This window comes from Dermacentor silvarum, chromosome 11, assembly GCF_013339745.2.
Source record: "Dermacentor silvarum isolate Dsil-2018 chromosome 11, BIME_Dsil_1.4, whole genome shotgun sequence".
Lineage (NCBI taxonomy): Eukaryota > Metazoa > Arthropoda > Arachnida > Ixodida > Ixodidae > Dermacentor > Dermacentor silvarum.
Window position 1 is genome coordinate 83,261,681 of NC_051164.1, and position 24,114 is coordinate 83,285,794.

Below are 24,114 nucleotides of genomic sequence, written 5' to 3' on the forward strand. Positions count from 1 at the left end.
GCTTAGACGCCGAGGATTCGCTAGCCGTAGATTGCCAAAGCCTGCACGGTTTTGCGGTAGACTGGGCCGAGTCTCGCGGGATGGATAATCGAAACGAATGCCTCTCGATCTCGGCCCGCGAACTGCCGCTCACTCTGTCTTCTAGCCAACACGCCACCGCGTCTGGGGCTGCGTGAGCTCGCACCGCACCAGAGCCACGAAATGCCCGGAGCCTCCGGTCGTTTATCAGTGCTGCCTCCTCCGTCACGGCGTTGTGGGAGCTTGGATGCTTCGTCTCTCGCGTGCTGATAGGGCCGGCGGTGGTCCGTATCTGAATAATAGCTGAAACTCTGGCCTTAACGCGTCGTCGAATGAACGACAGGGTAATGCGTAATAACTAAGGAGTGAACACGAAAAATTGCGGACGCCGTTGCTCTTGATCAGTCATTTCACCGGAGGGTACTCCCTTGAGCACGACACATAGTGAACTTCGTATACGTGGTATTACTCGTCTCTCACCACAAACAAGGCAACCAATCTTCGCCGACGTAAGCAGCCAGCGACAACTCTCGCTGCCGTCTTTCAGGGCCATTGCGTCGCGCACGCGAATGCAGCGGCCATTTAACTCGAAGGACGGGTCTCCCACGGAAGCCCTACTCAACCCAGAATGACGCATGCACGCATCTATGCCACTGGAACGCCGGATTCCTTGTTATTAAAACTACGAGCGATACGGTGATGCCATCAATTGTGTAAGCGCGTTATCAAACGTTACAGAACTTAATATCCACGCGGAATTGCTCGGTGCATTGAAGGAATTAAAGATAGTTTCAAAGACGTTCAAAATCTGCCGACAAATACATAGACTAAACAAGTCGTCTAACTTCGTTGTTACATTGCGCTGGTATGAGGCACACGGTGAGAGTCAGCTCTTTAACCTGGATGACCGAATGGCTCATTCACCGTCTTTACCTGACAATCCACCAGCTTCACTTTCTTCGGACATTCCTACAAGCGCAGATGTTCATTCTCTCCTACGGTGCACACGTGCGCTTATAACCCCGCGTGTCTGCTTCCTTCCCCGTAACGTTTTTCGCGTAGCGGAAGTTTGTCTTCTGATATACTTCGCGCTGGGGTGGCTCTGAAAACTGCGGTCACCAGCGCCTAGGGATGTGCAAGTGACAAACGTACGACGCGTCGTAAGTGCCCGGCATCTGTGTCCACGGCGGACAGTCGTCTCTCGTGGCCGTCTTCTGGCACTAAGGACATTCGGCACAAGATGATTAGGCGAGCTAACCTAAAGCCGAATGTCCCAGATGACTTTACCCGTTGGATAACCGATAGCCAAGTGCGTCAATTCAATGCTGCAGTACACCTGCAACAGGGCCGCACGAATTTCTTTGACGCCTCTTGCAATTTTGTTTCTACATACGCGTATGTCTCGCGACAAGTCCACCGAAGTTTAAAAAAAAGAAAACATATTTCGAAAAGTTAGATAACGAGTAGTTCCAGTTATAGATTCGTTTCAGCTGTTTTTTTCTGCCTGCTACGGGGAATCGGAGGCCATGGCGTTACTGCTGCTGAAGGGGTTGTGGGTTCGATTAACGCCTAGGCCGTCACATTCAGATGGGGTGATGCGCGAAACAACGTTCGCGTGCCGAGCTTTGGGCGCGAGTTAACGAACACCAGCCGGTCATAATTAACCTATATTTTCCTTCTGTGAGCCTCAAAAGTCTTTTTTTATTCTTTTTTATTTTCGGATGTAACGGCAGCCGCTACCATAGTCGCTTTTAGATGAAAGCGACAGTAGCGTTTGACATTTTTTAGGGCATCACGGTGATACTTGCGTGATGGCGTTTACATGCTGTGCATCCCTCTTCGTCCGGAACAAGACAGAGCATGTTTCTTGCGAGTGAATTTCGCCTGTGAGTGGGGGAGAGCACACGCTGGGCAGCTGTCTCGCATTAACCCCCTCTCCGTCTATGCGATGCGCCGGCGCTTGCATGCATCGCGATAGAAGGCTTCGCATTAATGTGATTCGCCTTCCTAGCGCATTACCACCGTTAACACGGGCGCAATGCGCCAGTTGGTCACATGCGTGTAAGCGCCGATCATTCGGCCCACTCGCTCATCATGCGGGCCGAGCGTTTTTATGCCCCTCGGTGCGTCGCGCAACCCTATCTAAATTGGTGTAAATCCGCACCCCCTGAAAGGCCTGCTTCGCTACCTTCTGCCGGTATTTTTTTTTCGAAGGCTCTCGATGGCTGCGACAGGTGGCAACAAGTTTGATGGGCGTTGCTCGAAATGCAGTGTGCTGTGATTTATGCTTTCGTTACGGGCGGGCGCTTGCGGAAGCAATCCATCAGTGCCTGTTTCCGCCGTTCGCGTTGGTTGGAGAAGCTGACGAGAGTTCGACCGGAGCTGCCCGCCTCTTGCTTGGAAGAGGGTCGCTTGGCGTCGTACTTCTGCAATGCAGGGTAGTGGAGTGACCAGCCGAAGACACAGCTAGTAAATTTATGGGCCAAAAAATATAAGTAAACGCGAATTAAAGGACACGCTGTCAAAATTTATTTATTTATTTATTTATTTATTTATTTATTTATTTATTTATTTATTTATTTATTTATTTATTTATTTATTTATTTATTTATTTATTTATTTATTTATTTATTTATTTATTTATTTATTTATTTATTTATTTATTTATTTACAAGGTTTCTGCTAGCCTTAGAATAAGGCCGTAAGCAGGAGTGGGCAGTGAGACAATGTCTCTCTGGTTGAACAGAATACATTATAGCACACTGTAATGTTAAACAAAAGTGTTGAGAAAAAAAAACACTGAACACACAATTGGGAACATATTTAGAGAAATACAAATAAATTACACAATGCAGAACATATACTGAAAGATGTGCCAAAGTCAGAACAGCAAAAGGATTAGAACAGATACGATGACCAAAAAAAAAAAAAAAAAAAAGGCTGTTACAATTGTTTCAGCTGCGCTAAAAAAGAAGGCACTGTTGCTGCATCCACAACATCACTCGGGAGACCATTCCACTCACGTACAGTTCGCGGAAAAAAAGAATGCTTGTAGGTGTTAGTCCTGCAAGAAAATTTGACATGCCGATGGCGGGGCGGAACACGAAAACGTTAGTGTAATCATGTTTAGGTGCGAGTGTTTTGAACCCCAGGTGGCCGAAGTTAACCCGGTTAAAGCCCCTCTATAATTATCGCTCCCTTCCTTGTTTACTCGCTTTTTCCTTCTTTACTCCCTTTCTTTCCTCCATTTCCTTCCTCCCTCTTTCTTTTCCTTACTTTTCTTTGCATTCCTTTTGTTCCTCTTTCCCTCCTTACCTACGTTCCTTCATTTGAGTTCTTCAGCTAATTAGTTATAACATTCTTCTGTCATACAGCAGCACTCGCCGTGTGCCTGCCACGATATCTAAACACCCTCAGTGAAAAAAAAAAAAAAAACTAGGCCAGAACTTAGCGCTGCTAACTCTAGGTATGCGCTAGTGCACTTAGATTGTGACATCTTGACTGCTTCTCGCGCGTGCGCCCTCGCGCGGCACACTCTCATTTATCAAAGTGACATTTCTATACCTCGTATCTGTTTTGCGATTTCGCGCACACTGTGATGCAACCGCGTACGCTCAACACACCTCGAGTTTTCTGTTAGAATCATCCAAACTGGGTGAAGTACACTCAACCACAAAAGTTTATGGATCACGGGATTTAAGAAAACGCTCTATTTTCGAGCAGCTTGTAACAGTAGTCAGTAAAACCGAACATCACAATGCTGTTCACATACACTGGCCGAGGCTGTAAATCCGAATATCAGGCTGCGTTGTAAGGCTGCGCAGATATTCAGGTTTTTCTCGGATCTCGCGTTCCGTAAAATTTTGTGGTAAACTGTACGTTTACAATGATTAAAAAATGCGTGATGGCCGAGGGTGGGATCTAACCTCTATCTTCCAGAACAGTAGCCCCGTGCTCTAATCATTGGGCTACGATCGCACGCCTGCTTCTCTCGTGCCAAAGCCACTTTATAAAACGGCTGACGACTGTGTAATATGACAGTTTCCCGTCTTCTTCCCTCACGAGGGCTAGCACTTTTAAAGGCTGTGTTAGATGGCACTGTCTTCGGGATCGGCGCACATTTTTTTTAAAGCATTTGTTAAGCTCGTTCCTCGATTTCGCGTCCTCCATTTTTGTGCTTCCTGTAAAGCGTGCTCTGCCGCACGTATAGTCTTGCTGCGGCGAAGCTACTTTTTGGGGCTGCAAGAAACTGTTATTCCGCACGGTCTGCGCGTGAGGCCAAGAAACTAGGAGTGTTGTCAGAGAAGTACACAGTGTATCGCTATACCATTTCCAAAATTATAGTGTGCATTTCTAACTTAATTTTTGTATTTGGTTATAACTGTTAATCCAAAGATTCACACCTGAACCACCTCTAACATCAAATTTTTTTTAACCAAGAAATTTCCTGACGCTTTGCGCATATTTCCGTCCCTGAAAGCGAATTAGTCACGGTAATTTTACCACGCAAGATTCAATAAAGCGAAGCTTTCCTAATGCACCCTCCCGGACTTTGCCGACCATTGATCGCACGTGCTCTCGGGCGAAAGCTTTTTGGGGCATCCGAATTGGTTTAGATGTTGTGGTCGGTGGTGGCGCTGTCTCGCGTTTCCCCGTCATCTCGGCTGATTGTTGCAAGGCGCGGTCGTTGGCAAAACCCGTTGCGCGTATCTTGTCGAGATGTGCAGTTCAGACTTGCTGGCTCACCACAGATTCGGTTAGATCGACCGCCACAATGCGTGGTATCTGCATGATTATTATTTTTGTTTTTTGTTTTCATTTCGAAAAAATTTCAACATGGAATATTAGGGATTTCATAACGAATTGGAAGTAGTGATTCAGCAAAAATAAAATAAGTTCTAAGCGTCTCTCGTTAAACACTTTCGATAGGCTCCGGAGTTGATTGAAACCAGATTTTTCTTTATACTTTTCAATTGCAGTTTCAGTTTATTATTCCATAAATGCAGTGAATGGGTTGCAGATAATATACAGACGAGGGTCCCAAAGTCAAAGACTGCAACGGCAGTTTCGATGGCAGTTTGCCCGCCTGTAAAGTTTTACACTGAATGCTGAAAACCACTGTCGCCCCAAATAAGATAACAAATGTGGAAAAGAAAATTGCACACTCATCCTAAATTTATAAGCACGTCTTGCACTGCTGTGTGCCACCGCGAAGAAAGAAAGAAACAGCGCAGTTTTGCATTTTGAAGCTGTGCCAAGACCACGGAAGACCTCGCTTCTTTTTCTTGGAGTACGCGCTGTACGTACGGTCGTATAAACTTTTGCTGACGACTGTACTTTCTCACGGCGTTCCGAAGAAGACGCAACCCTTATACGAAGGCACTCGCTTGTCCACAGAGAAAGCAGTACACGAAACTGCACTTAGCCGCCTAGCGTCCATAGCTTGCGGGAAGAGTACTGCGCTCCAAATCAACCACTCCGCCCGAGAGAAAAAGCTTCATTTTCGGCCTGTTCCGTTTCTTTTTTTGTCTTTTTTTTATTCGGTTACAGAGACAATAAGTGTCATTAGGCAACGACTCGAGGCTGTAAGAAAACACGGAAGAAAAAAAAAATGAAGGGAGAAGCAACGTGCGACTGAATCTCGCGCACCAGAATCTCGCGCGACAATGAGCTCGTTACGTCCAGATGCAAGAGGACGTTGTTCGTAGATTGTGGCGGGAGCAGAAACGGCGCAGGTCGGAAAATGTATGCGCGAATACCGTGAAATCCCGTATGTACTGCCATCCCGATTATTGTACGAGAGTGTAAGTGTTTGACCGCAAGAATGAAAGAAAATTAGGTTTTATGGCACGTACAGTGATCCGCAAAATTTACGGGATGCGGTTTCCCCTGCAGATGTGAATTGCTGCACTGTTGAGGCCCGGCACTTCTAATTTAATGAATCACTGTTTAGGTGGCGAACGCTGCTACATGCGGGAAGATTTAGTTTGAGGCTGGGTAACGACGCTTCGCGAGAATTCAGCTTCTTGGCAGATCCTGCGTCCCGTGAGCTTTTCCGGTTGACGGTACACATGTCAAAACTGAGGTACTCTGGATTTTACCTCGCTCTAAACCAAACAAGAACTGAAGTTGTAACAAATTTATGTGTCAATAACATAAGAAAATGGATTTGCCACCTTTATTTAAACTGTTTGCGGAATCAGCCCAGCCTTTACTGCCAGGCAGCCGTACGCGCAACAAATAGGAGGGGGGGGGGGGGGGATCCGATGAAAAATTTCGCGTAAAGCGGAAGCTTTCTCTCGGGGCCAACTCTGATTTTGATATTCAAATACACGTAGAAAGAGAGCACCACTGGATCCAGTTCAGTTAAATTTGTTGCTTTCGAAAGACAAATTCTAGGAGCTCCAGGAAGCAAGATTCTGACTTACGTTCTCAAAGACATTTTTTAACAGAAATTGCCGAAAATTAGTAAGTTAAACAATTCGGATGATTGAAGTTTACAAATACGTAACTCTGCGCAAGAAAACAAGAACAGAAGAAGACAAAACAAAGACATATTGCGGTTCCGTAAACTGTATCTGGTGAGCTAACTAAGAGGGGTAAATGTGGTACATTAATATAGAGCTTACGCGAAATTCTTACAATTTTAACGAGGGTTTTGCGAAACTCCTGCTAACAAACTTGGGGTATAATTCGGAGTTGTGTATAACACATCAATTTAGTCCGCTTTGTTTATCTTAATAGTGTCATAACAAGACTTGCTGGGCTAGTTCATAGTGAATAGTAAAATTAAGAACGTGCAGGAAAAGGAGACACCTACAAGGCTGCTTGAGGGCTTGTGGTGTGCAGTCTTGTCTGTATTTATTTTGCGCTCTTTTAATTTTACTTTATTAAAATATGGATCACACACGACTGTCATATTATTATTTACTATTGTGTTACCGAATTGAAAACTTAGCACTTTTAAACAATTACAAAAAATTGATGGCCGGAGTAAGAAAATCTGCTTTCTGCAGTCACGATGCTACAACTTTAAAAACAATATGTAACAAGCCTCATCAAAATTGATGCAGTGGTTGCCGAGAAAGACGGTTGCTCCGTTCCCATGTATTTAGGTAGCAGCTGCCGAGCTATGACTTTGTCCTAGCGTTGTAGCATACATGTGAGATTTTGTGGAACTAGTGGAGCGACCCTAGAAGAGAATACTATCGCAATGAGGCACACGACAGAATCACGTTATTTCGAAATGTTTGCAGAAGAACGCTAAACGAAGTCGGAGAGTCAGAAATGACGAAAAAGAAAAAAAAAAGAAAGAAAACCAAGAAAGTAGGAACGTAAATGCAAAGCTCGTTGATTGGCGGACGAGAATCACTGATTTTGAATTCCCTCGCTATGCAGCAGGGCTCGAAATAAGCGCGCTCGGGCATGCGCGCTTTCTCCTGTCAATGCTTATTTAACTTTCCCTGCCCTCGCTACAAGCGCGAATCACGGCGAGTTGAACTGCGAATGAAGTAGAACACGATTTTTTACGGTTGCCGTGACGAGTGCTCGTTTCGACGAACGCGCGAAGTCAAGCCTAGTAAACAAGGAAGAGACTCGATTTGCATATGCAAATTACCCTCGTCGCAGAAATTACGACGGTGATTTTTGTCGTGGGCGTGTTTATTGCTTCTATTGAATCGCCAATGTGGGTCTATTTTTATAAGCACCTACACAAGTATAAAACAAGTGTTGGAAAAATGCGAGTATTTACATATTTTTTAAATGTATTTTTTTTTCACACATTTGTGCTCGTTTTGAAACGTTCAGAGAGCATGGGACAGCCTGCCTTGGGCGACTTGTTTATTTTGACACACGGAGCAGCCAGGCCTTATAGAGACACTAAAAAGAAGTTAATTTGAAATTTATTAGTAAATTACATTTTTTTACAGTACCGAAAAAGCCACTGTTACCTTGAGAGGAGCCCTGTTAAACCAGAGAATACGCAAGAAATAAAAATACAGGTGGCGCCCCCGCGTTTAAATTCCCACACCAGCTAAACGTGACGTCATGGATTTTCATGACGTCTGCTCGAGGCTAGTTAAATTCTTTTTTTTCTGTAAAGGCTGACTGAATTCTATTGTAAAGGAGTCAAAGACAGCTTTTAGCAACTTTTCATATTGCTTACTGAGCCAGAACGGCTGAATTACGAAAACAAAATACTTTGAAATTTGTGACGTCACGCTGACGTAAGGGCGCCCCCTGGAGTTTCAGCACAAAATAATAATAAAAAAAACTCCAACTTTGATCTTGACTTCCTCATGTAATAATGAACCTATTACTGCAAAATTAACCAGAATTATTGTTTTAAAAGAAGTATTTTTCGGTCTAAACCGGTGTAGTGTTCTACCGTACTATCTCTTTCTAGTATCTTAACTCCACGTTTACGAAGAGGGATAGATGTTCTTACCGCGCATGCGCTGTTTCCAGGACTCAAAGCACAGGGAGGAATAGCTTTCAATGGCAACATGTGCGACAATTCTTCGCCTTCAAAAAAAAAAAAAAAAAAAAACAACACAGAAGAAGAGACGAAGGATGAAAAAGAAAACAGCGCTCACCTTCGTTCTTTATGCAGGTCACAGAAACAAAGGCGGTAGTCTGTGCTTTCACTGACATCCCGGTGGCAAACAAAGGTTAACGTCGTTGCAGTTTATCAATACGTGCGTAAGAACCTTGTGTAGCTGTCAGGTTTGCTACAATGTACTTTCCTCGTTAACAACACATGCCGGGCTTGGGTCTTCTTACGGCCAATGGCGGTGACGTCAGGCCTCGCTCGGCTATTGAAGTGCACTTTCTTCTTGTTTGTAGTTTCAGCTTGTCAGCGCATGCAATTAGGGGAACAATTGTGCTTTTAAAGATATACTAAAGGGACATACTAAATTAGTTTCGATTGATAAAGTATTCCGGGTAACTCTATTTTCGGCATTTCACATTAACAGGCTGATTATTGGAACAGAAAATGAAGGCAAAAGTTTCATTTTTCGAAATCCGCGCTATAACCCCATTGCATCTACGTCATTGTGACGTCGTGCAATTCAGGCCATTTTTTGTTCTTTGCATTTGGGCCGTCGTGGTATTAGTAAAAAGTTTTTGAAACTTCCAAGGTCAGCCTTTGGCCCTTTTAGTAGTCAATTTTACCGGCAGATTTAACTAGGCTTGAGCAAACAGTGTCAAAATACATGACTTGACGGCAAGTCGGTGCGAGAACTTCAAGGTGGCGGCGCTGCCAACCGTTTTTGTTCTAGCATATTTTATGCCTTTTCAGGCGCCTTTCTGCGTTAAGTGTAGCCTTTTCGTTTTTGCAGAAGGGTAATTTTCTGACACAGCTCAAATATATATATATTTTCTCTGTTTAGTGTTCTTTTGAAGAACACTGACCTCAAATGCGTGTCGGCTCCAATTAGAAGCTCCGTTGTATGATTATTTCACGCTTTTATTTTCCTTGTGTCGCCCATGTTTGTGCGTTGTCATGCAACAACGTTTGCACTTGTCCATCATTTCTGCATTGGTGGTGCGAATGGCGCGAGCAAGAATTCGCCAGTGGGTAAGCCAAGAATTTTCGTCTGGAAAACTGTTGTGCACTCCAGCCTTAAATGTAGTTGCGTTTGCAATAAAAATACGCTACAGAGGAATAATAAGCTGCGGTGTGTCAATGAGGTACGCGTTTGGGATAAGAAAAGGTCCACGTTCATCGTAAGAGAATTTCGTGAGCCATAATTGAAGCAAGAACGAGAGACGGGGGTGGTGACGCAGCCGTTTAGTTTCCGCGTCAATTCTACGTGACGTCAGTGGATTTATCACTGCGCTTTTTTTCCTTAGTCTAGTTATCGTTATACAATGGTTAAGAAGGAATGGACTGAAATCTAAGAGAACCAAATAGTTAACACAGCAAGTTTCCGTAGCTTTTTGGACCGTGAAAATGGCCCGAACACGAGAAAAATAACGCTTCCAAATCAGTCACGACACACTAACGTACCTACGCTGAGGTTCGGCCGCTAACTTCAGCTAAAAGACTTCCGTTTCCTCCAGCAATAATTTTAATTTTATGCAGACGTGTGTACGCCACTTGCACGAAATGTGGGAAGAGGAGACAAGCACTGCGTACCTTTTGCAAAGGTCAGCGTCAAAGATTTTCCCGCAGTGTAAATGAAAAAGGCGTTTCGAAATAAACATTTGCCAGTTTAAATTGTTTTACGGTTGCCATTTAGTGTCCATTTAGGAACGGCGCTCGCGGCTTGAACTCTTACTAATTATCACTCATCGAACCGCAGCTGGTCATAAAGCGCCCAGAAGTCACCGAGAAAGTCGGGGTTTTGTTGTCAGAATTATTTCAAGCGATAAATGCGAAACTCTTGGTATCGAATGTTGTAACGTAACTGAGGTGGCGGCGGTATCAACTTCGCTCTTTGCGTGTTGGGCAAGGTCGATCCACATAGGTCGCGAAGCTTCGGGCGAAAAGCGGTTCAGAACCAATTGTCACCGACATCAGCAAGGGTGGTTATGGGAGCAGCGATTGAAGCGCGACTATGTTTGGGGGGAATAAACACTGGGAAAGAAAAAAAGCGTTTTTAAATTAAAGCGAGACGTAGTTCGATTCATTCAATGAAAATAAAATTCCTAATTCATTTTATATATGCATGGCGAGAGAAGATACAACTGTATTTTACTAGATCATTATCAATATATACCTTTTTTCAGGGCCCACCGTGAGAGCGCCCATCGATAGCGGTGGGCGTTGACGCCGCTATCACTTGCAATGCCATGCAACTCTTGGAGTGCGTGGAAAGGCGCGCTCGTAAAGTTCACCTGTTACAATACGCCCCCCTCACATGTGTTGTGTTGCATGTCGACGTTTGTCTGAATTAGGTGACGCGGGTAGTTTATTGTTTCTTAACCTGTGCAATCAAAAGTAGTGAGTTGCGACCGTCAGATACTTGTTTACTTTAGTTGTTTTCGTGCAACAGCGCTGGCCGATGGGCTTGGCGTCCGACGAAAGGACGAGCACTCTATGCAATCTACGCCCAAAGTGTTCGTCGGCCTCCTAAGAAAGTATGTTCTGTGCAGCGATGCGATTTCGACACCCGTATGGCTGATGTTTTCCGGCATCGCTTTTCGCGCTGAAAACTCGGAACGCCCATGAAGTCGAATGGCGGGGCATTTGAATATACAGTTCTAATGGCAGGCCTCCGAAAACAAATTTCGCGCCTATGAGAACAAAATGACGTCACTTCTGTTTTTGACGGATATGACGTCACATTATTTTTTCTTCCGCCGGAAGTGTTCCCTCCTCACACAGATGGCGCTAAGCCCCACGAACCGCCGGTAAGCAACCATGTTTTGAACGTATGGGCTTCTATGGAAGCTTCGCTACCAGGTATATCTACCTTGTGTTGGGGTTCTGTAACCTATAGCAACAGGAATTAAGCGAGAACTCGCGAGATTGTGCCACTTCCAAAAGTTCACAGGCGATGTCAGCCGCGTTTGTCGTCTGTATCTGCGGGTTTGTCTGCTCTGGCCCACGTCTCCGGTTCACACGCAGTTATAACCTCGGACGGAACTAATGGTCGTGTTGTTTTCGCTCGCGAAATCGCATGCAAATGAGCGAGGACCACGCTCGAGCGCTTATAAAACTCGCCCCTCCGTCGTCGTCGTCTTTGCCGAGCAATGCGAGATCTCGACGCGAGTTCGTCCTGAAAAAACAAATTTAAGGAACCCTTTAAATGCTCGACCCGCTTTCCCGAAACGCTCTGACAAACAAAGAAAGAAAGCTGAGGGCGAAGCAGCCTTTCGAGACGCAAGTAGCAAACGTTGTTGTCCTTTCACCGTGAACCGCCTGAATCGCAAGTCGTCGCTGAAGACCCTACGCAAACGTAATCCTCCACGATAAGCCGAAGGGATGACGTGTTCTTTTTTTTGTGACAAAAAGCAGACAACTTATACGCAACGCTCTCAGACATGCGCAAGCTTTAGCCTCGAAAACACTTAGAAATTGTAATTAGCGTTCGCTCGTTTATGTAGTACCGCGGGCCCGACGTCTCGACCCCTTCCCCCTCCTCTCCGCTTTATTCTTAGTGGTCGTCTTCGTTGCTTATTCAGCCCTGGGGACTTTGCCGCGCATTAAGGCTTTGTGCCGCTCTAGGCCGCTGAGCTTTGAGGAGACAGGCGCTGAGCGAACAATGCTCAGTTGTCCCGCATAGCTCGAGGGGGGGGGGGGGGGGGGGAGGCAATCTTTCTGCAGAGGACGACGCGTTTGGTGCTTGAGCCTGAAAATTCGTCGCGGTCTTCTCCTGGGTCGCGGTGAATAATGAGGAGTGCTCTCGGATCATACGCAATCTGTTTTTTGTTTCTTTTTGTGTGCCTAGCTCCTTTACTCTTGCCTCGTTACGACGAATCCGCACCGTAACAACCCACACTTTTATTATTTCATTTAGGAGACGGTTTCGCGCTTACCTCTTCTCTGTTTACCGTTGTAATTTGTGACGAGGTCGTATTTTTTTTATGGTTGAGTTTCAGTACAACGCTTGTCTTCCTTGGCTGCCTGGATCGCCCCCCTATAAAAAAAAAGAAGAAAAAGGCCAACTTATTCCTAAGCGCATATCGTTAGCGGTGCATCGCGCATGAAGCACCACAAAGTCGCTATCTGATTTTCTATGCGAGACGGGCTTAGACGCTCGTCTTTAGAACCTGTGAGGTGTGAATGAGAATGTACCAGATATGTATATCTGATATCTCAGTATTGTTGTCGAGAGCAGGAAACAACTTTGTTTGAAAATGACGAGCCGCTGGCCGGTTTAGTTGAAGGCTTTCGACGCAGGGCCGGTATTTTGTAGCGATGCCTTTCCTGTAATAATAGCTTTTCGCGCTTATCGCGCTTTGTCAGTGGTCAGAGCGACGGTCCGCTCGCGTTATCAACGTCATCAGCCGGCCGTGAGCGGTGGATGATAAGACTATTATAGAATAAGTCATAAGGCATTGCTACAAAATCGCGGCCAAGCAGTCGCAGTAAGCAAACGGTACAAATACATACATATATATGATTTGCTTGTCTCGCCTGTTTCGCCTATTTAACCTGTTCATTACATATTTCGTGCTGATAGTGATGCATGTTGGTAATAATCTTTTTCTGCAATTCCTTTCATAGAAACGTCGAAAGGCAATTGTACTTGCGTAAGGCGTGATGACTCGTGTTTTGCCCGAAGTATACGTGGATGAATCCTGCTGTTATTGCTGTTTGGAGGCGTTGTTCAATGAATAAATGAATAACTGACGTTGCAGGAAGGATTAATCCCAATATCACACGCCTCTGTCTGTCGCTGTTCAGTGCCCCGATATTCTTCTACTGGTCTATGTTTTAGCGAACTACTAACCTTGCCCGAGATACATTGCACTCGCAAAGTATGAAAACTAATCTAGTTGCGAAAAACTTCTCCACAATGAAGCTTTAACTTTTCTTTTTTTTTCCCTTCTTCGCTGCAGGTGGTGCCTGTCACGGACTTCAGCTAACCCCCTGGTGTTGAGTCTATTGACGCCTTCCGGAGCGGATTACGCTGTAATCTTCGAGAAGATATTCCCGCCCTTCCGTCTGCAAACTCACACGGACTATGCGATCGCAGTTAATGACGCATTGACCGAGGCACGTTTTGGCGCGAAACCTTGCAACCGTTGAGGTATCAGTCACATTTGGCTGAAATTTGTGAACGTTCAGAAGAAGTGGTCTTCTCGCATAAAAGCTGTTCTTCGGCGAAGCTCGTACAACTGGAACCGGCAAGACGACGCAGACTAGCATGTTGCAACGCCGCACTACGTTAAAGAGCAGCGTCGCGAGAAGCAACCGCAAACATTAGCCACAAACACAGAGGCTGCTTCGCAAATTACGGAAGACTGCGCGATTCGCAGATCGGCTACTGCGTGTCAACCACCGTAGCTGCCAAGCAGGAGTTGAGAAAGAGAAAAAATGCACGCCTTGAGGCATAGCCCATCGAGAAAACTGCAAGAAACCCACTAATATTAGTCCAACGATAGACGACGACGACTGGGACACCAAGGACACCAAGGACAACAGAACTCTCTTTGTTGTCGCACACCCCGTCTACAGCTTTGAAGAAGGCAGGAGCCCAATCCAGCTGCTTCTAGATACCCGCTCGTGTAAAGAGGTATCGTATTCGTAACACTAACCTACTGTCAGTACCACCGCGAGACTTCATCGGGCTGTTCGTCGTCTCCTCCAATACTTCTCGTAATCCTTCCTCTTTTAAACATGTGTATAAGTACACCGCAGCGAACGCGAAGAAAACACGTGGGTGACACTCTGTACACATGTCAAGGTCGGCGCATCTTCGAGCGTTGCTTTCCCCGAAGTGAAGGATACTTGAAATTCAGATTGTACTGATCGCCGTGTCGAGCTGTTTTCCCCAGTAACCGGATAACCTCTTAATTCGTTGTTCGAGTCTTGATGCTGATATTAGGCGGGCAATGCCATGTTATTGTGCGCGTAGTAACGTTCAGTACCTCTGTTCGTCCTTACGCGAAAGTGCCTTCTACGGCGCTCGTTGAATTTCGTAATTGCTCGCAAACTGAATGTGCGTCGTTAGTGACTGTTCGTATTTATTAGAGTGTGCCGCGACAACTTTCGTTGAGTAAACAGGGCTTCAATCCCGAAGAACAGGAGCCTTAGGTCGTTTCGCCCGTCGAACGCGGAGTGACTGAGCGTTGCTCGACGCATTCGATCGTTCATAGGTCTGGTTCGAGTCAGTAACAGTGACTTAAGCGGGTATATCGTTCAATCGCCATCTTAATGAAAGTCATGCGAGATGGGCTGAAAGTTAAAGCCCCGCGCGCAGCTGTTATGATTAACCCCTTTCAATGTCGTGCGCAGTGTTGATATCGCTTTAAGTGAAATAGCAAGGCTTCCGCAGTAGCAGCTTCGCGGGTCTCTTTTGCTGTCAATGGGTGGCCGAATATTTTATGGGCTAAGGTGACGTCGTGTGAAACACGTCTTGTGGGCGACTGCTCTCTTTAGCCGGGTGTCTAGCGAGGCAAGCACTCCAGTTACTGAGCGAGCGTTCAGTACTACGGCAACTCTCGAAACTACATGAGCTGGCAATAGAATCAAACATCTACCGCTTCAAGCAACTGCGTTGTTCGGCAGCCCTTGTTGCCATCATGAATAAACTGCAACCACCCCAAGGAAGGAATTTTTCTCGCAGCCAATTTTTCGGCACGACTTAACCAAAAAAAAAAAAAAAGTAACTTTTCGCTGGTGGATACTGACATTGCGCATACACGGCTACCGTGTAGTGTGAAGTATCACAGGCCCGCTCTAGCGAAGGCTCTCTCTTCGCGTTTTAACTGAAGAGACTCTGCTCGGCAGTGAAAACGGCGTGAAAAGGACAAAGGCCTCGATTAATTTTCCCGGAGCCGACTGCCGTCGTTTCGGACAAAGAACACGGTCGACTAGGAACGCTTCGAGTGCGACAAGCCGGACACGACGACTCTCCCAAGGGTTGTTTCATCAAAAGTGGCTGCTTGACCCCCCCGGTGCCGGCCGCGTAGTAAGGCCGGCCGTCTAATTAATTTCCAGCGCGCCTGCGAGTTGAGTGCGTGTACGAAGAGTGGCGCTCGGAGACACTGAAGTGATCGCCCGAGTTTCGGGTGCTGCCTCTATAGAGCCTTCGACGACATGAAGCCTTTCAGTTCCTGAGGTTCCACTCGGGTCCGCGGCGAAGCTGGGTAACCTGGGGTCGTCGTCAAGCGGCCTGGCTTCGGCCAACGCTGCGGCCAATGGCGCGGCCAGCAGCAGCGGCGGCGGCGGCGGCGGCGGCGGCGAAGAGTCGCTGCAGTGGTGCCACAATGGCACCCACTACCTGGACGGCCGCGGTACCATTCCGCCTCCCGGTGGCCCCATCGTTAAGCAGCCCTGGCGATCGGACGGCACAAACAGTCAGGCAAGTTGCACCATCTCTTTCTTTCTTTCTTTCTTTCTTTCTTTCTTTCTTTCTTTCTTTCTTTCTTTCTTTCTTTCTTTCTTTCTTTCTTTCTTTCTTTCTTTCTTTCTTTCTTTCTTTCTTTCTTTCTTTCTTTCTCTCTTCTTTCTTTCTTTCTCTCTTCTTTCTTTCTCTCTTTCTTTCTTTCTTTCTTTCTTTCGGGCACAATGGTGGCACCAACAAAGGTCGTGGGTTCGCATGCCTTAATGAGGTCTACCTTGATTACGGTAGACTTAATATCTGTAATCGGTGTCCGCATGAGAGAAGTGGTAGTACTCAAAATAGTAAATGGCAGTATTAGCACTATTACACAGCGATAAAGGTACATCGTGTCAAAAATAAAAAAGAAAAGTACTCTGCCTGCTCGAGTCCTGCTCTATCTCCAAGAGGGTTCTTTTGAGCTGTTACATTTCTGCGAAGGTGTAACACTTTAAATCGACCCTAAAGGCATACTTTGGATCTACCTACAATGTCACATTTCTAGCTTTACTTCGGGTTTTACAAGAAGGCGCACAGTTGGGAAGATAGTGCAGCTGCATGCATCGAAGACGCCTATTAGGAGCGTCTTAGTCTCAGTGGACATAATATAGGCTGCTGATGATGATGGGGACGATGACTCCCAATCCACAAGCCTTCTGCACGCGTGGAAGACGTCAGGAAGGCCGTGCAGATTGAACGAATGTTGTGCCCCCTTACGGCGTCTCTCACAGTCAGGTTGTGGATTTGCGATGTAGAACTACAGAACGTAGTCTAACTTAACAGATGCACAAACTAGGTCGGCGAAGGTTCTCTCTCTCTTTCACATACACATCAACTGGGTAGACATTCACTCAGTGCTTACAGTGACCGTAACTTTGTTTCTCCCGTTCCTCGTGTCCATATTTCTTTTTTCTTTCTTTTTTAGGTGACTTTACTTTTTCTCTTCCGCTATTCTTTCCGTCATTCATTTCCCTTTACCCTTCCCCCCTGAGCAGGGTAGCAAACCAGAATCTTTTCGGGTTAACCTCCTTGCCTTTCCCACTCCCCGTTTATATCTCTCTCTCTCTCGCTGCAGGCGAGCGCGGTGGTGTACGTGCTCGTGGTGCTCCTGCTGTACGCGCTCGCCCTCGCCGTGGTGCTGATCAAGTACGTGCGCCGGGAGCGCTACGAGGCCCGGCTGTACCACCTCTACGACGAGTTCATGCGCCGCGACCGCTTCCTCCGCCTCTCCAAGCGGCACTCGTCCATCCGCTCCAACCCGGCCGCCCGTGGGGACAACAACGAGCAGGACGAAGGGAAGGTCTAGCTAGCTCCACTTCGGATGGCCCACCCCACGACCGACTCCGCCGAACTCGCGCCGTGCCTCCCTCGAACGGAGCTCCGTTGAAAACGTTCCGCATGCAGTCCAATCCCATCGCTCGTTTGCGTGTATCATTTTTTTTTCTCTCGGAAATGGTAACGCCACCTAAACGGAAGCTTCTACGGTTTTTTCTGCGATGGAGTTACGGAAAAATCGTACGCCAAACGTACGAAATTCCCGGACTGCAAACGGAAACGTTTCAGCAAGGAGTGCGCTGACTGGGCTGGTTGGTACATCATTAGGATGGGAACAAACGGCTTATGTACGGGACGAGTCCGTCGTCCTCTGTTTTTCCCGTCCATGCGCCGTTTGTTCCCACCCTAATTTCAGTGAAGAGTTCTGGGTTGACGTTTCAGTAACGCTCCTCTGCAATTTATTATGAGGCGATTATTGCAGGAGAAACACTCCGGCGCACTTGAGTACTCAGAGTTGTGAGTAAAATATTCAGCTCAAGGAGTCTGCCTTGGGCGCGCAGTAGACAAATTTGGCTGCAGCATCATAGAACGTTTGGCAACTAACGAACCAACTCAAAAATTGCAAGGAACGTTATTGAAGTGCGCCGACGGGTCTAAAGCCCCTGACGGGTCTAGCGAACTCGCGAAACTGTCCTTCCTTTTCGGGAATTGAGGTCGGGTGCCGAGAGAAGGAACGTTAAGAATATGGAGGTAAATGTCCGGGGCAGCTCCTGAATTGTAGGTCCACCGCAATCTCGTGTGCCAGCTGTGAAGTGTAGGAAACGTCGCTGTAGAAGTCCGTTTTTTTTTTCAGCTCCAACGAGAAATGACGTTACAGTATATGTCCAATTCGTTTGCCTTGAAAAAAGTCTTTTTTTTTTGCCGCTCTCGTGCTATGTACCTCCGCAAAAATGGCTCATGTGACGCAGTCTACAAGAAACTTGCTCCAGAGACATCCATTGCTGCAGAGAGTGCTCTTGTTCAACCACTTAACGCAGCATTAACACAGCAGCTTCAAAGCGGACTTTGTAATTTTTTTTTCGTCTGACGCACGTGAAACAACAATTGAGATCATCACACCTAATTGTTTTGTAATGAATTAGTCTAACGAGTCGAGTACATAAGAAAGATAGAGAGAAAGGATGTATAAAAAAGGTAGGTAGGTTAACCAGAGATTGTCCTGGTTGGCAACTCGGCAGGGGGAAAGAAGGAACGGGAATAAAGAGAGAGATAGATACGAGCACGAACAATGTGAGGAGCCTACACTATACAGCGTTAGCAGGCGGCGCTATTAAAGTGCTTCCCTGGTGCTTTCCAGTAGTATGAACACGATAGACATATACTAACGTTCTCAAGAATAATAATAATAAAAGAAGCTAACATGAGATGCCACTACGCGAGATGCGGTTGACCTAAAGCTGTCCCGGCTGTTATTCGGTACGTTATCAAATTACGCCATATAGTCAGCACTGATTGGCTAACGAGACGGCTACGCCGTCTCTGATTGGCTCGAACTGTCAAGATATGGCGGAATGTTTCTCCGGCGTAGCACACCAGGCCCGACCTCCTCTAAGCGCTCAAGCGTCCCTCCTCCTCCTCGCCCACCTTCCTTAATCTGTACAGAATATGCGGTCGCGACGTGTGACGTCGCAGCGGATGACGCCTGTACGGCGGAACGACTCGTGGCGCCTGCTGAAAGGCCATGGAAGAAGGATCACGTGGACAAAGCCTGCCCAGTGGTGACTGGTGCCCACAGGGTTTCATACACGGAATTTTCGGAGGCGAACATGGCATTCGCTATAAAAACTGCCGGTGAGAATGCGTCAATATACGAAAAATGAATGGTATTTATTAAACCAATTTTTCGTGTGTTGGTGCCACCGCGCAGTCTTGAAGCGCCTTCGGCGTCTTTGCGCCGAAGCGCCTTTACAGTTCATAATAAACGCGACTCGTTAAGTTCACAGCTGAGTCAATCAGGAGATTGATGGGTGTTCCACTGTTCCCATAACGCTCACGGCACCCAACGTTTTATCGAATAACCTTCGCGTGAAATTCTCGGAACAGCGCGTTTTGTTCAGGCAGCGCCATGCGTGCAAAATGCCCAGATTACAGGGGCCGTGAGTAGCCACGGCATGACATGTCATGACATCTTCATGACACGCGTGCATCGTGTTTGAGCGCCGGTTCTACAGCAGGAAACACGTACTCGTGGCGAGCTCGCGGTTTCTTTTCGGCGATTCAATCCACTGCCGATTGTCCTGCAACAGTGAAAGAATGCTTTCCCGATGACTATGCCGGAATTGCCCTGCAGCGCTACTTGTTAGGTGTGACTGAAGAAGTGCCCACAGTCTACATTGTCACTGCGTGAGCACTATAGAAAAGCGGTAGTCAGTCGCGGAGCGCGTCGCCGTTTAATTTTCACGCTGTTGGCATGCTGGACCGAGGTGTTAAGCGTTACACTCACTCTCCTTTAGCACACTTGTTGTTGAAGCTCTCAGAACGCGGAGGTCTTCTAATGTGCCACTGGTGAATTTCAACGAGAAACTCTCCTAATTGATTGACTGATTGAAAAACTTTATTTACTAAAGAGGAAGTACACCCCTGAACTGCAATACACGAGTATGCCTTCGTTGGCCTCCAATGACACAAGAAACAAGTAAGGTACACGGAGGTTACGATTTGATTGGTATATTACGTACACATAATCGCAGTCTGCTTCGTGCTTGAGAGAGTCACATTTGATATAAGGTGGACAGTTGTGCATATTTCGCTTCACCGACACCGTAGATTCGAGCGGTGCATTTCCGAAACACGTAATTCTTTTAGCGGCGTTCTGTGTTAACAATGCAGCGTATCGCATTGCTTCTGCCTTACGTCCAAACACAACACTGCTTTCCAACCGGCCTTACGCTTGTACATTTGTGGTAGAACGAGGCATAATCTTTCGCATCTTTGGTGCCGAGAGAAAGAGAGAGAGAGAGAGAGAGAGAGAGGAAAAGGAAAATGCACGGAGGTTAACCAGAGGGGAAGGTCCAGTTTGCTACCCTACGCTGGGGAGAGAGGGGAATGGGAAGCTAAAGTGACAGGAAAGTAGAAACCTTTACGAACGACACTGCCATCTCACGATCATCGTCATTCCAGAGAAAGGGAGCATCACTTCCCGCCAGCGACGTAACGCTGGGCTGCTGCATCTAGGCTTCTGCGCATTCGTGTTTGTCGGTCTCTCGAGTAGACCACGCGGAGCACAATGAGAAACGGCGCGAGGACAGTGGCGAAGTAAACAGGAGGGCGACGAGTGTGTGCCGAAATCACTCCCGGGAGACCGGTTTTCGCGTCAGCCGTCATCCCCGGCAAGGATACTTCGGGTTGGGCCACACAGCGAACACTTGCGTTTATACACACACGCACCCCGAACATACAGTTTCGTGCAGGAGGATGCAGGCAGGAGCGCTTGCTTTCGTCCCTTCGGCGATGTGAAGCGTGCTCAGGATTGTTAGGTTTACGCGCGATGGTTTCATTCCTCTTTTTTTTTTTGTGTGTGTACTTGTGTTTTCTTTTTTCATAATGATTAGGAGGGTGCTCAAGATTCCAACGTAACGCTTGTTAGAAAACAAGGATAGGAAAATAGTTATAGTAAACCCTTGTAACAAAGTCACCAAAAGAGAAAATTGACAATTGATTTCGTTATAAGCAGTATTTTGCTATAATGTATAAGAGAGTCAGAATAAGGTTGGGGCAGAAACACTGCGAATAAAGGGATATTTGGGGGAAACGGGGTTTACCAAGTTCAAACATCACCGAAACGGTAGCCTGCACTGTTCGGAAATGGGGACCCCATTCACAAAAAAAGATCTAACACTAGAACTGTTCTTAAGGGCGAATTCCAGAAAAATCTGATGTTTTACATAATAGCGAAGCCAGCCGGCCAATTGCAGAGCGCACTTACGAACCTAAAGTTTTGTGAATTCCGCTCGGGAAGTGCTTTCGTTTGTTCTGAGAAAGTCCAACAAAATTTGCGAAATAATTGGAGACCGTATGTCTAGCTTGTTCGGACGCGGTGTATTTTCAAGCATGGCAGGAAAAAAAAACAATTGTTCTATGCATAGCGCGTCTTGCTCTTCATATACGCAAAGTAGCTTAACAAAAGCGATATACTGGGGGATATCAGGACCTTCCTTAAAGTTCTTTGTCTGTCTATCTGTACTGGGGGATAAACTAGGTACGCAGAAATTTATTTTCTTCTGCGATCCTATGCTCCGAAAGCTTCTCGCGGTTTGGGGGGTATTTAGTGATGTTGAATGTTTCAATGCATGACACGTTCGGCAGCGGGCCCAGCAACACCTCTCACTGGAAAAGCACGCTTTCGATTGTACTGCGCCGATCTTGGTGGATGAAGCGTTTATGGGATGTCGCGCGCCGAATGGCAACAGTCTCTTCCGCAGTCCTACTGACCGGACGCAGAAATAAAAAGAAAGCGCATCACGGATAGGAGGAGTGGGCCGATGGATCGTTCACCGTGGACAGTCCCAGAGGAACGTAGAAAAACTGAGCACTGAGGGTAGGGTAAGAGAGATCCTGGCCTCGGGCGTGGTTCACGCACTGTCACAGATTGTGATGGAAGGCGTCGTCATCAGCTGGCGCCCTGATTCATGACCGCATCGGAAAGGAAGAAAGAACGAGAAACACAGTTGGAGACAAAAGCTTGATTCTTTATGACTCTCCTCTCGTCCGATACGCGGCACAGCTCGCGAGTTGCGAGGGCGTAAACAAACGTCTGCCTCGAGGGGGCAACCTAGCGACTTCGATAGATATAAAAGAAAGGGTAAAGGATGAATTTGTATCTTGCACCGTCTCGAGAATTTCGAGATTGGAAGGTGACAAACAATGCGTGACAGATTGCTGGCCAAGGTTTCCGGGGAATGAATTCTCCTGGCGAAACGATTCAAGAGGCAGACGGTGACAATGAAGATAAAACACACGCCGTGTTAATAAATGTCTGGGAAACATCACCCCCATAAAGTATAAAAGTACTGCATTCCTTGCTATGAACTAGTTGATAGTGTAGCGTTTGTTCGGTGCTCTTTGTCTCTGTATGTCTCATTAATTGTTACTCTAGAAGAATGCATTCTCTGGTTGCTAGTGTAGCGTTTGTTCTGTGCTTTCTGTTTCTGTCAGCGTTCTTGATTGTTACGCTTGAAGAATGCGTTCTCTGAGCCCGAAGCAACTATTCATGCTCGTTACCCTTATTTGAAATGTGTCGTATGCTTGTTCTGTGAAGTAGAAAACGCAGCCCGCAGTACGTCTACATTTTATGCGACGTCGTTGTTTCTAGAGAAATTTATGTCCACACACATCACAGTTCACCAAAAAGCAGCATGCCACTGTCTTCTTTGTTTCAACCCTCGTGTGCTTCATTAAGCAGCACGTATTTATACGCTGTTCATGGGCCGTATTCTGAAACGTTCGCCTAGGCGAAATCAGCGTGCGCGCTGATTGGCTGGTTGAGCAAAATTGAATGACGTCGGGCTCAACCACCCAATCAGCTCATCCAATTTTGCTAAAATAGCCAATCAGCGCACGCCTGAAAGCGAAAAAAGAAATTTCGCCGAGGCGAACGTTTCAGAATACGGCCCCATGTCATTAGAACAGCTAGAGTTTCCAGCGACGTCATTCCCCGCTATTTAGGTCAGCCGATTCGCCTTTGTTGTCGGTTCTGTAACTTCAAATCAAATCAAATCAGGTTTATTTTCCATAAAGAAATGCAGGGAGGCCTGAACAAAAAGTGAAAACTAGTTCACTTGACAACTTCATTTCTCGATGTTCTATCACTTTATGCTAGATTGAATGCTCCTTTCTGTTCCCCCTATTTTGAACGACCAAACATTTGGTGAAACGATGAGATCGAACATTCGAGAATACGACACTGACTAGACACAGGAAACAAGCACCAGGCCAGCGTGGCACAAGGCAGACATGGAAGAAAAAAATTGGCAACCACCCGATTGTTGCAACCCGATTGTTGCAAAGAGCTACAAAGCACGCTGCTGCACTCTGGTGAACAGAAATTACTATTTTTTTACGGAATTTTCCTCCAACTTGCAGGCTTACGTAAAAATGATTCGCCAAGGAAGACAAGGATCCGCGCAACGTCGCTATACTGAGGCCGCGATTTCCACCTCGGTCCAGCATGCTCCAACAGTTTGAACAACCTCTCCTTTACAGTTGAAAAAAAAAAAAAAACAGATTTTCGAACCGCTTGCCGCGGTCCGTAACGCGACGAGAGTTAATGACTGCACTATAAATGTTTGAGGGCACGCTGTGGTCTAGTTCGCGCGAGAGCACACTACGTGTGCACGCGTGGTTAGGCAGTAGGTATAGCTTAAACATAGCAGAGAGGTGCTGTACACCATTTTAAAACACAGCAGGCGACTTTACGAAGGCTAGATGCTTTTCTTGCTGCTCGCGTTCGATGCCAGAAAATAGTGCAAGTATGAAAGAGAGGTATTGGTATACATGTAATTTGACGTATATGTTAAGTGTCTCACTTAATATTGCGTCAATACAAATACGTCACAAAATAAGACGTATCTGTTAGATGAAATTTGTCGCACATCTGGACAAATTCACCGCAGAATGTGCGGAGGGACACGCTTCCGCGAGAAAGAGGCCACAGCGAATCGCTTGCGGTCAAAAACGTAGTACGTCTCACACCGGAAGCACAAAGCTCCGCAGGTAATACATGACTTTACGTAACTTCAGCTCCACATGGTGTAGTTCTGAT

At 46.5% G+C, this 24,114-nt stretch overlaps 1 long non-coding RNA gene across 1 annotated transcript in view; it reads left to right on the plus strand.

The window, feature by feature from the left end:
• The window catches only part of LOC119434071 (uncharacterized), a 168,666-nt gene extending 152,666 nt beyond the window's left edge, over positions 1 to 16,000 (plus strand). The window contains exon 4 of the long non-coding RNA XR_005188524.2: positions 13,534 to 16,000. This is a non-coding gene — a long non-coding RNA (uncharacterized LOC119434071). The remainder of the gene's footprint in view (positions 1 to 13,533) is intronic.
• Positions 16,001 to 24,114: the final 8,114 nt, after the last annotated feature.